Source organism: Silene latifolia, chromosome X, assembly GCF_048544455.1.
Source record: "Silene latifolia isolate original U9 population chromosome X, ASM4854445v1, whole genome shotgun sequence".
NCBI classification, from domain to species: Eukaryota; Viridiplantae; Streptophyta; class Magnoliopsida; order Caryophyllales; family Caryophyllaceae; genus Silene; species Silene latifolia.
This window is the reverse complement of record NC_133537.1, coordinates 59,024,767-59,037,122: the sequence shown is the minus strand read 5'-3', so window position 1 is coordinate 59,037,122 and position 12,356 is coordinate 59,024,767.

Sequence of the window (12,356 nt, the reverse complement as noted above, 5' to 3'; positions counted from 1 at the left end):
GAAAGTTCTTTCAAGATAAAGAAGCTAAACCTAGGTTGGGAACCTAGATGTGTACTTGGTAAGGTTCATGCTATGAGAGATAACATGAATATAAAGGAAAGTGCAATACAAGAAGTTTGAACACATGGACACATGGTATGATAAACTTCTATTGCAATCAACTAGTGTTTACACACTTACGATATACATCACAAGGTTGTAATATGGTATTGACTACCCGGATGTGATGTCGACATTCGTCGTTTGAGTTTTCATTAACTCACCTTATACTTTGTTATATCCAAACGGGTTGTAGAGACAATTGAACCCCGTTAAAGTGAACACGGATTAACATTGTATTCGCCCAGTCACTTACATGAAGTGACGTCTCGAAGTGACTAGAGTGTGATGCGACTGATGGCAAGTTCAAGTGCCATGGAGTCATGTGTGATGACTAGTCGATCACATAGGCAGACTGTTAGGAACACCTTGTCGGGCCTTATGACCGCTTATAGAGTTCTGGCAAATTTATATAGCCTGGTCATGGCGAGAGATACTATAGTATTCTAATGAGTCGATTCTTTTGACTAAAGATTGTTCGCCTAAGGTGGCACAGTTTCAGATTAACTTTGATTTATGTTACTACGACCTTCGTAATTGGGGTCAAATGGGCATATTTTGGGTTATGATGGTTGTGGCTAGTCGAAGGGAATAACTGCGATAGGAACTGTCCACCCCTTGTCAGGGTTACAACAATATCTCAGGGTAACTCGAGGAGTAATGAACTGGAAATGCGTGGCCACGCTCGGAAGGTATCTATGGTAGATAAATCCGGTCAATCAGTTATGAAAATCCTAAGCTATTCAAGCTAAAAGGAGGAATAAGAAGTTTAAAAAGATACTTGTTATAGTAAGAAGTTACTCAAAACTAGTATTTTCTAATATGCTAGGACTTATGAGAAGTGCTAGGCTAATCATCTTGACAATTGTTGCAAGACGTTACAAAACGTATACCTGGTGCATTGCGAGTTGGTAGAACACTTGACCGGTCAAGTTATATCATCCACCACAATTCGTTGGTTATGTGATAAACAACAAGAAAGTTCTTTCAAGATAAAGAAGCTAAACCTAGGTTGGGAACCTAGATGTGTACTTGGTAAGGTTCATGCTATGAGAGATAACATGAATATAAAGGAAAGTGCAATACAAGAAGTTTGAACACATGGACACATGGTATGATAAACTTCTATTGCAATCAACTAGTGTTTACACACTTACGATATACATCACAAGGTTGTAATATGGTATTGACTACCCGGATGTGATGTCGACATTCGTCGTTTGAGTTTTCATTAACTCACCTTATACTTTGTTATATCCAAACGGGTTGTAGAGACAATTGAACCCCGTTAAAGTGAACACGGATTAACATTGTATTCGCCCATAGTCACTTACATGAAGTGACGTCTCGAAGTGACTAGAGTGTGATGCGACTGATGGCAAGTTCAAGTGCCATGGAGTCATGTGTGATGACTAGTCGATCACATAAAGCGATCTTAGAACACCTTGTCGGGCCTTATGACCGCTTATAGAGTTCTGGCAAATTTATATAGCCTGGTCATGGCGAGAGATACTATAGTATTCTAATGAGTCGATTCTTTTGACTAAAGATTGTTCGCCTAAGGTGGCACAGTTTCAGATTAACTTTGATTTATGTTACTACGACCTTCGTAATTGGGGTCAAATGGGCATATTTTGGGTTATGATGGTTGTGGCTAGTCGAAGGGAATAACTGCGATAGGAATCGTCCACCCCTTGTCGAGGTTACAACAATATCTCGGGGTAACTCGAGGAGTAATGAACTGGAAATGCGTGGCCACGCTCGGAAGGTATCTATGGTAGATAAATCCGGTCAATCAGTTATGAAAATCCTAAGCTATTCAAGCTAAAAGGAGGAATAAGAAGTTTAAAAAGATACTTGTTATAGTAAGAAGTTACTCAAAACTAGTATTTTCTAATATGCTAGGACTTATGAGAAGTGCTAGGCTAATCATCTTGACAATTGTTGCAAGACGTTACAAAACGTATACCTGGTGCATTGCGAGTTGGTAGAACACTTGACCAGTGCAAGTTATATCATCCACCACAATTCGTTGGTTATGTGATAAACAACAAGAAAGTTCTTTCAAGATAAAGAAGCTAAACCTAGGTTGGGAACCTAGATGTGTACTTGGTAAGGTTCATGCTATGAGAGATAACATGAATATAAAGGAAAGTGCAATACAAGAAGTTTGAACACATGGACACATGGTATGATAAACTTCTATTGCAATCAACTAGTGTTTACACACTTACGATATACATCACAAGGTTGTAATATGGTATTGACTACCCGGATGTGATGTCGACATTCGTCGTTTGAGTTTTCATTAACTCACCTTATACTTTGTTATATCCAAACGGGTTGTAGAGACAATTGAACCCCGTTAAAGTGAACACGGATTAACATTGTATTCGCCCATAGTCACTTACATGAAGTGACGTCTCGAAGTGACTAGAGTGTGATGCGACTGATGGCAAGTTCAAGTGCCATGGAGTCATGTGTGATGACTAGTCGATCACATAGGCACTTATTAGGAACACCTTGTCGGGCCTTATGACCGCTTATAGAGTTCTGGCAAATTTATATAGCCTGGTCATGGCGAGAGATACTATAGTATTCTAATGAGTCGATTCTTTTGACTAAAGATTGTTCGCCTAAGGTGGCACGATTTGGTTAACTTTGATTTATGTTACTACGACCTTCGTAATTGGGGTCAAATGGGCATATTTTGGGTTATGATGGTTGTGGCTAGTCGAAGGGAATAACTGCGATAGGAACTGTCCACCCCTTGTCAGGGTTACAACAATATCTCAGGGTCACTCGAGGAGTAATGAACTGGAAATGCGTGGCCACGCTCGGAAGGTATCTATGGTAGATAAATCCGGTCAATCAGTTATTCTCCAGATCGAGGAAACCACTCTCGATATGATCACTTGCAAGTACGACCTGAAAGACACCTTGCATTGAGTGGAAGATAGTAATAGGACAAGAGAATCGGTGACGCACACTTGTCGAGGACAAGTGGGAGATTGTTGGAAGATGTGTCCTCCGACAATAATGCGATCACAACTCTCGATCATGATGATCACATGTTTAAGTCTCATTTTAAGAATACATGTGGGAAGTAATATTTTACAGTCAACTGGTCCACACATATCGGTAATGATTGGCTGACTAGAGTTTGACATTACTGTCGTGCGACGGTGGTGATCAGTTGATCCCCTTAGGTCATACCTAAAAGGTAACACTCTTAATTGAATATTTAATTGATCGTATGACGATACGGGTTAATTAAATTACTTAAAATTGACGGACGATTTTGGAAGTAATATTTACGTATCTCATTATAATTTGATTAAATTAAATACGGTCTAAGTAATCGAATTGTTTTATTACTTGGATGAAATTATTGTTTACGGAAACAATTGAAACGGAATGAATGAATTATTATAAATATAGAATGTTGTAATTTATAATTTGGAAACGCTTTTTGGTACAAGTAATTATGAATTACTAGGTTGATTTTATAAGTGACATATTTTATTAATATGTTGATTTTTAATTGTTAAAAATATATTTTATACACATAATGTCTTGGAACATGTTACATGTGACAAATTGACAAAATAATGTGTAAAATGGACTTTCCATTTTACACTATAAGTGCCGAAAAAATGGAGGGAGTGTAGTGTTTAATTTGTGTTAATTATTTGAGTGAAAACAAAATGATTACTACACATACTAGCCATGCACACCTAGTTGCTTTTGTGAAGAGCATCTTGGTCATGCATTGGCCCTTGACACCCCCATATACCCGGTTTTCCTAGAGCAAGGCCAAGGGTTTTTGCTCTATATTTTCTAATATACACTTCAACATAATGGGTGTGTGTTATTATTCATTCTTAACATCTAAAAACAATATAGTTTTAGAGAGAAACTTACTCCTTCTTCCCTCTTCTCTCTGAAAAAGCAAGAGACCAAAACAATATTTTGGGTCAATTTTATTAAGATTAGTATTGTTCTAGTAATAATAATATTAGTCTTTAAGAGATTATCTTGGGTATTCATATTTGGGAGGTATTCTACCTTTGAATCCTTGCTCTTCCATTAGTAAGGAAAGCTCGAGAACAAGTGAGTAGGAGAACTCATTTGTGCCCATATATCCGAAAACTCAAATGTAAGAATGACGATTTCTTCACTTTTCTAATTATGTTTGCATGCATAAGATCTAAATTAATTTTATGACTAAATTAATTGAAACATATATGAATATGTTGTATAATGAGATCATTAATTTCTAACAAGCACGTCATTTTACATATAAATGAGATAATTCAATAATGAATTCCACAATTATGAATCATGTGAGAAAAGTATACAAATGAACGATATTTAACGAATTACGTTATGTAAAACACGAGACGGAATTTCAAATAAACTAATCCAACATGAATATATATATATATATATATATATATATATATATATATATATATATATATATATATATATATAGAGAGAGAGAGAGAGAGAGAGAGAGGGAGAGAGATAGGTTCAGGTATGTCCTTTATTTTGGTTGAGTCCCTAAGTCCTATTCTCAGCCACACATTTTTTGAGTGTAACTCTACTGCATTATAAGTGTAACTTTATTCATTTAATGATTTTTGAGTGTAACTTTAACTTTTATAGTGCAACTTCAACCTTTTCAAGCCATTTTTTTCACAAAAATTTGAATTTATGTAATTTTATGAGTGTAACTTTACTGCCCTACCAATATAACTTTAGTCGTTTTAGGTGTAACTTTTGTCGTATGATGATTTCTATGCATAAATTTGAATTTATATACTTTTACGAGTGTAACTTTACTACTATCAAGTGTAACTTTAGTCGTTGGAATTGAAACTTTAGTTTTTATAGTGATTTGTATGTAAAAATTTGAATTAATATAATTACTATTGTAACTTTAGTCCTTTCAAGAAGTATAACTTTTGTCCTTCAAAAGTGTAACTTTAGTCTGGAGGAGTAAGTTTTGTCATTAGAGGTATAATTTTATTGCCTTACGATTGTAACTAACTCTAGTCATTGAAATTGTAACTTTAGTCCTCGGAAGTGTAACTTTATAATAATTCTTCTTTCTTAACCACCACCATCCTACGACCTCCTACCTCAACCACCACATCACCACCACCCCAGTCCCACCACCACCTCCAAACCGCAACAATCAACAACACCACCAACCACTTATTATCTCAAATCTGGAAAAAAAAAAGAGGAGTGGGAGGCGGCAGACCCACCACGCACCGCAACACCATAACCACCACCACCACCAACACCATCCCTAACCCCAACCCCAGCGGCACTAGTAAAAAAAAAAACTGAAAAAATAACCACAACAAACCCACCATGGCACCACCATCCAAAAACAATCAAAAATTGAAAAACAACAACCAAAAAGACGGCACTAACTCACCCATCAACAACCAACAACAACCGCCACTTCATTTATTCAGATCTGAAAAAAAAAACAAAAAAGAGAGAAAGGAGAACGGGAGGAAGGCTACTGCTGAGTGGTTGTCGGCGTGGTTGTCGGTGGGGATGGTGTTGGTGCGGTGGCAGGTGTTGCGTGGTGGTGTGTGGTTGGTGAGGTAGCAGCGGCGGGTGGAGGGCAGCAGGCGATGGTTGTTGGGGGAGAGGAGAGATTTAGGGTTTGTAGAGAGGTGAGGGTTTAGAGAGAGAGATGATGAGTGAGAAGGAAGAAGGCAGAAAATAAGAAACAAAATATGGTTTTTTTCTTTTTATAGGTTTAATCTAGTCCACATATTTTGTTATAATCTCAGCCATTCATTCACTTTCTAAGATCTAATCTTGACCCTTTATTTCACTCATCCAAAGGTCTAGATAAGGACTTAGGGACTCAACCAAAAAAGGTGGACTTACATGATCTCTTCTCTCTCTCTCTCTCTCTCTCTCTCTCTCTCTCTATATATATATATATATATATATATATATATATATATATATATATATATATATATATATATATATATATATATATATATATATATGGCACCAAATTCAAGCTATACAAACATGGTTCAACTAGACGGTAAACGATTTAAGACAACACCACAACCCGTGACCAAGGCCGCACCCAACCAGCCATGACCACGCTGTTGTCCACCGCCTGTGCCTAGCCAGGCCACTGCCCAGGCCAGCCGTGCTCAACCCAAACAGCCTCTTACCCTCGCCCAAACAGCCACCATCAACATATCACCATATGGCCCCATATCGAAGTAACAACTTGCATTTTGAGGCAACATCGGGCATATTTACGGCATAAAGACAGAATCTCAGATCAAGACTCAAAGAGAACAATGAGGTGGTTTCCTGTCCTATTTAAATCAAAAGCAAAAGAATTGACTCCCAAAACTACTTGCCCAAAGCACAAGGAACAGCGCTAGCAACTGGATTTCAGCATTAAGTACTATGTTACCTCTGACTGAGCTTTCAAGTATTAGACAATCAACTCTAGAAAGAGGCATTTCATTTTCTCCTAAAGTTATACTTGTTTGTATCGGAAAGTTAAATGGCTGCAGTCCAACATATTTAGCCACACAAACAGTCGCATAAAACCGTGTTACACAGTCCACCGAGACAACCTGAAAAAGGCCGCCAAAACAGACCTAACCAGGCCGTGACAGGCCCCCAAACACGCGCTACAGCAGGCCCCGAGCAGGCCGTAGACCGTCCCATACAACCACCACTTTTGACTGTCGAAAACAGTCCATACAACCCTTATTACGACTACCCATAACAGAGTATAAAACAGTCCAAATTAAGAGCGCATTGAGATGGAAATCACCATACAAATAACCCATATTATTCTTGAATATACATTTGAGACGGAAATAATAAAGTTGGCTCGAACCACCAACCAAACATTGACCAAAAACCGTGTATAAGACCGTCTCATAGTCCCCTATTAACGTTTTGCGCAGCCCCATGTAAGTTGTATTTCGACCCCCATTAAGACAAGGTTTAAGACGGAATTTAACACGATAAATTCGAGCATGCAAGTGAGAAAATCATAAAGAACCACTCTTTAATACACAAAAGCATGTAAAACAACCCACAGGAAGAAATATCGACATTTTTGTCTAGTAACCTATCACCGTTTGTAACAATACGGTTTTCCTAAGCTGGTACTCGGCCGAGTATGACCTACTTGGTCGAGTAAGGGGTGTCGTGTATCCTGGTTTGGCTACTGCCCAGGAACACTGGGCCGAGTAGGTGGAATACTCGACCAAGTAGAGGGTACTCGGCCGAGTATACTCTATACTCGACCGAGTATCCGGTCTGACGGGTTTTATTTTCCGCGGTTTGATTTAGAAAGGATTAGAGTTATATTAAGACGCGTTTTACAGTTTCTAGTCATTTTACAAAACCTAAACTACAGAACGTAACTCTAATCCTCTCCAAATCTCTCTCTCAATTGCGTGGATCGTTCGTGAGTCTAGTTCATCTTTCCTTGCGTCGATTGTGTTGGTAAGCCTCTGATTTCATAAGTTTCATTAATTTGTCTTTTAGGGTTTTGCCCTAATTTGTGATTTGGGGGAAAGGGGTTTTGGAATGTGGTAATTAGAATTATGTGATTATTATGTGTAGGTGACGGTGTCATGGGGAATTGCTATTGATTGCGTGTGTGTGCTTGGATTACAGAAAGGTAGGGTTTCCCTACTCGGTCTACTGTTTAATTGATTTAGGATTATGTGTTAATTGTTGTACGTCGATATTGTGATTATCTGATCATTGTTGGTGTGTGGAGTTGGTGTGGTTGTTGTGATGGTTGTTGATGATGTTCGCGAGGTGCGTCCTCGGCTGAGTGGAGTCACTTGCAAGAGTGGCTTCACGCCCTAGTTTCACCCTCTGCGGAACCCGCCACAGGAGGGGATGCGTACATTAATGGACAGGGTTATCGCTCGTTGATGTACGGGGCTTAGGTGGGGATTGGCTGCGGTCCCCCACTGGCGACGAGGATTACCTGTTGCGATGGGTAATCTGGCAGGGCTACACACTTCAGTGTGTAGTCTGTTACTATGTGAGATCGGGAGTTTGGAGGTGGATGATGATCAGCAGTTTGCCTTTTGTACTTGTCTTATTTTGATTATGCAGTGAACTAACCTCGTTGTTGTTTTGTAAAATATGTGGTGATCCATTCGGGGGTGGTGAGCAGATTGTGACAGGTGATGCAGTTCTTTGGCTATGGGACAGTTATAGGGAGTCATCACGCGAGTCTAGCTTCCGCCATCAAGAGACTTAGTTTTCATTCTTTGTAGTTGTTAGACATTCCACCGTGTACTTTGGTTTTTGGTTTTGGAGAATATGTAAGCTTTATTCATTATACTTTAATAAATGTGTTTTGGATTGTTAACTTTGATATACAACTTCGGGCAACCGAGATGGTAACAGTCTTTCATGCTAGGGTAGTCCTTGGTAAGGTACCTTGGTATGAGGGGGTGTTACACCGTTACCTCGAAAGCTCTTTAATATTCAAGTAAATGGTCCACAAAGCACGAGTCTTCCCCCGGGTCTTCAAATCCTTCACCTATAAGCAAGGAAACGAAACATTGAAGCAAAAATCGAAACGTTTGTAAGATGGCCGAAAATCAAACTTCCACAAGGGTGGGACTTTCTTACCTAGAAAGTTGAAGGACGGAAAGGGGAAGAGAATGGCGCAAAAATCAAAGGGAACGGTTGAAAAAGGGAGGAGAAATCTGAGGTTGAAGGAGGGAGGGTGTTTAAGGTGTGTTCATGGTTTTTGTTGTTACAGTAAATGTTCGAAAAATAGAAAGGGAAGGAGGATGGGTCCGGTTGAAAAGAAATGTGAGTGAGGGATATAAAAAACAGTAAGGATTCTCTGTCCCACTTTTGTGTCCCATTGTGTGTTCCACTCCACTCACCTTTTGACACATCACTTGTTGCAAAATAAAATATTGCAATAATTATATTAATTTGTTGATGTGTTAGAAGATGATTGAAGTGACACACACATTGGGACACCAGATGGGACAGATGATCCTCACTCTAAAAAAAGGGATTAATTTAAGTGAGGTGTAAAAAGGTAGGTGAGTGTGTTGTCGACTTATGATTGGTCCGGATTAAACTAGTCTTACATGAGAAATGTGACGATCTTTTACTAGACGAAAATACGTCTCAAATATACTATAATTTAAGACGGAATTTATTATTATTATCACTATCATTACTATCCGACCAAATATATATATATTTTTATATAAGCTAAGCTTTAAACATATAATCTTTATAAAAATCATGCTTAAAATGAAATTAATTAAATTAAGTAATTTAAAAATATATATAAGTAATAGAATGGTTAATTAAATTATAAATGCTAAAATGGGAAATTCGCGGGTGCTACAGATCGAGTCAACGCACTCGATCGAGTGTTGCTTTACTTGATCGAGTAATAACTGTTGTAGGTCTTCTTTTGCTCCGATCTTCTCCTAATCATTCCTTGCACGTTGCACGTATTTATTTCATTCCTTTAAGCTTCAAATGCGGCTTATATCGTACAAAAATGGGAGAACAAGGCGGTAGAAGCGATATTTCACAAAACACAATGCATTCGACAATTTTAAGCACAAATGACGACATGAAATGCACTTTAATATGTGAATAAATTGCATATAAAACATACTGTACTTATCAGTCATTTTCATGATTAAAGTATATTTATTTATATATAATTTGTCGATTTCGTAGTATTTATGTTTTACGTTAATTTGTTGAACATATGTTTTTCAATTTCATGATTCGTAATATATGCGATATAATGGGATATTTGGTCGATCCTTGTAGTTTTCATACTAAATGTACAACAACGCAATCATAACTTTAATTGATTTTTTACGTATATTTATTGATATATCTATTGGGAAAATTACACAACTGTCATGTTACCGATTCAAATTCACAAGATGCCAAGTTAACGACTTTATCTTTTGCATAATTATTAATAATGAATAATATGATATGGAGTATATATATATGAATATGATATATGATATTTCTCATTATTTTGATGATATGCATGCAAGAATTTTGTTTTTCATTTATAAAATCCAAAAAGAAAATATCTAGATTAGGGAACCGAGAAGACTGGGTGACCCAAGTCTAACTATTCCAATGTTATTTCTTAACCCATCTTATGTCATAAACATCGTAGAGTATAAGACGGAATATCTGCCTTAAACTTAAAATAAGTCAAATATATTAAATTAAATAAGATAAAAATAAAATGCTACGAATTGAACTAACAAAGTATTGGTCCTATTAAACATCTAAAGAGTATATGAGAGTGATATTATTTAGGCCCTATTTGGTAGATAACGGATTAATATTGGCAAAGCAGGTTGTGAAAGCAAATTATATTTAGCAGATTTGAGTAAAATAACTCCGCCTATCTCGGTCATTTATTTGCCTATTCCATATTGGTATCTTAGTTAATTATTTTCCTTTCTATTTTAGAAATGTCTTTGATGAGCAGTTGGATCCTTCACACTCAATTTGATCTACTTGTCATCTACTAATTGGCTTCCTCCTCTTCCTTAATCTTTGTCCCAAAAATTAAAGGCGAACAAATAACCGGGACGAAGGGAGTATAATTAGCAGAGTTTGATAATCAGCTGTTTCGGATTAACAGATTGACCATTTATTTTGTAAAACGACTAATATGGACATGAATCAATCATTAATAACTATGGTAAGATATCTTCTCAAGGATAAAACTGTCAACTTATATCCTTTGTAATCTACTAATTGAATATGCTACGTAGTGAAATATCCAAATCTATTACGGAGTATTTCAATATGCTGTCTACCAAACACCCCAAACAACATTTTGATTGGTCAAACATGCGAAAATGCCTTAATATGCAAAAAAAGCTTATCGATTTATAGTTTACCAAAACCCTTTTAATCCGTTTTAGTTTTAAGTGAAATATATTGATTTTGAGAGAGATTAAGGCCCTGTTCTTTTGGACTTAATTTCAGTTCTAATAAGTTCAGTTCAGCTCTATTCAGTTCAGTTCAGTTTAGTTCAGTTCAGTTCAGTTCAGAGTAGTTTATTTCAACATTAATATTATTATTCTTATTTTTTATTCTTATTGTTATCATTATTATTATATTAATTTATTTACTATTGTTATTATTTTATTAAAATTTATTTTTAATATTTATTATATTACTATTTATATTTATTTATTATTATATTATTATGATTAATGTCAATATTAGGGTATTAATATTTATTATTATTATTACTACTACTACTCCTACTACTACTACTACTACTACTACTACTACTACTACTACTACTACTACTACTACTACTACTACTACTATTATTATTATTATTATTATATTGTTATATTATATTTATTATTTTATTAATATATTCATATTTATTAATATTATTAATAACATATTTATTATTATTATATTAATTAAGTATTATATTACATCTATTATTATTATTATTTATATTATTTATTATTATTTATAATATTTATATTATACTTATCATATTTGTTTTTTAGTTATTATTATTAATATATTATATTATTTAATATATTATAATATTATTAATAATATTATTTATAATAATAATATATTTTTATTTTTATTTTTATTATTATATTACTACTTTATTTTTTATATTACTTATTAGATTATTATTATTATATTTTATTGATATTTTATTATTATTAATAATAATGAATAATATTATTATAACATTTATTATTATTCGTATTATTGTTATTATTATTATTATATTACTCTTTTATTTTTTATATTTCTTATTAGATTATTATTATTATTATTATATTATATTGATATTTTATTATTAATAATAATAATGAATAATATTATTATAACATTTATTATTATTATTATTATTATTATTATTATTATTATTATTATTATTATTATTATTATTATCTTTTTATTTTTATTTCGATTCATTTAATTGATTCGATCGATTGATTCGTTTAGTTCAGATTGAGTTGAGTTCGATTCGATTCGATTCATCTCTATCTAGGTAGCACGGACACTCCTCCTAAGTAGCCGTCCCGTGTCCGACACCGTGTCCGACACCCGGACACCCGACACTCGTCGGACACCTGCCTAAACATGTTATAGTTTAGACGAGCAATAAAATGTCAAAAGAGATTGATTAGAAAATGGGTTTGGCT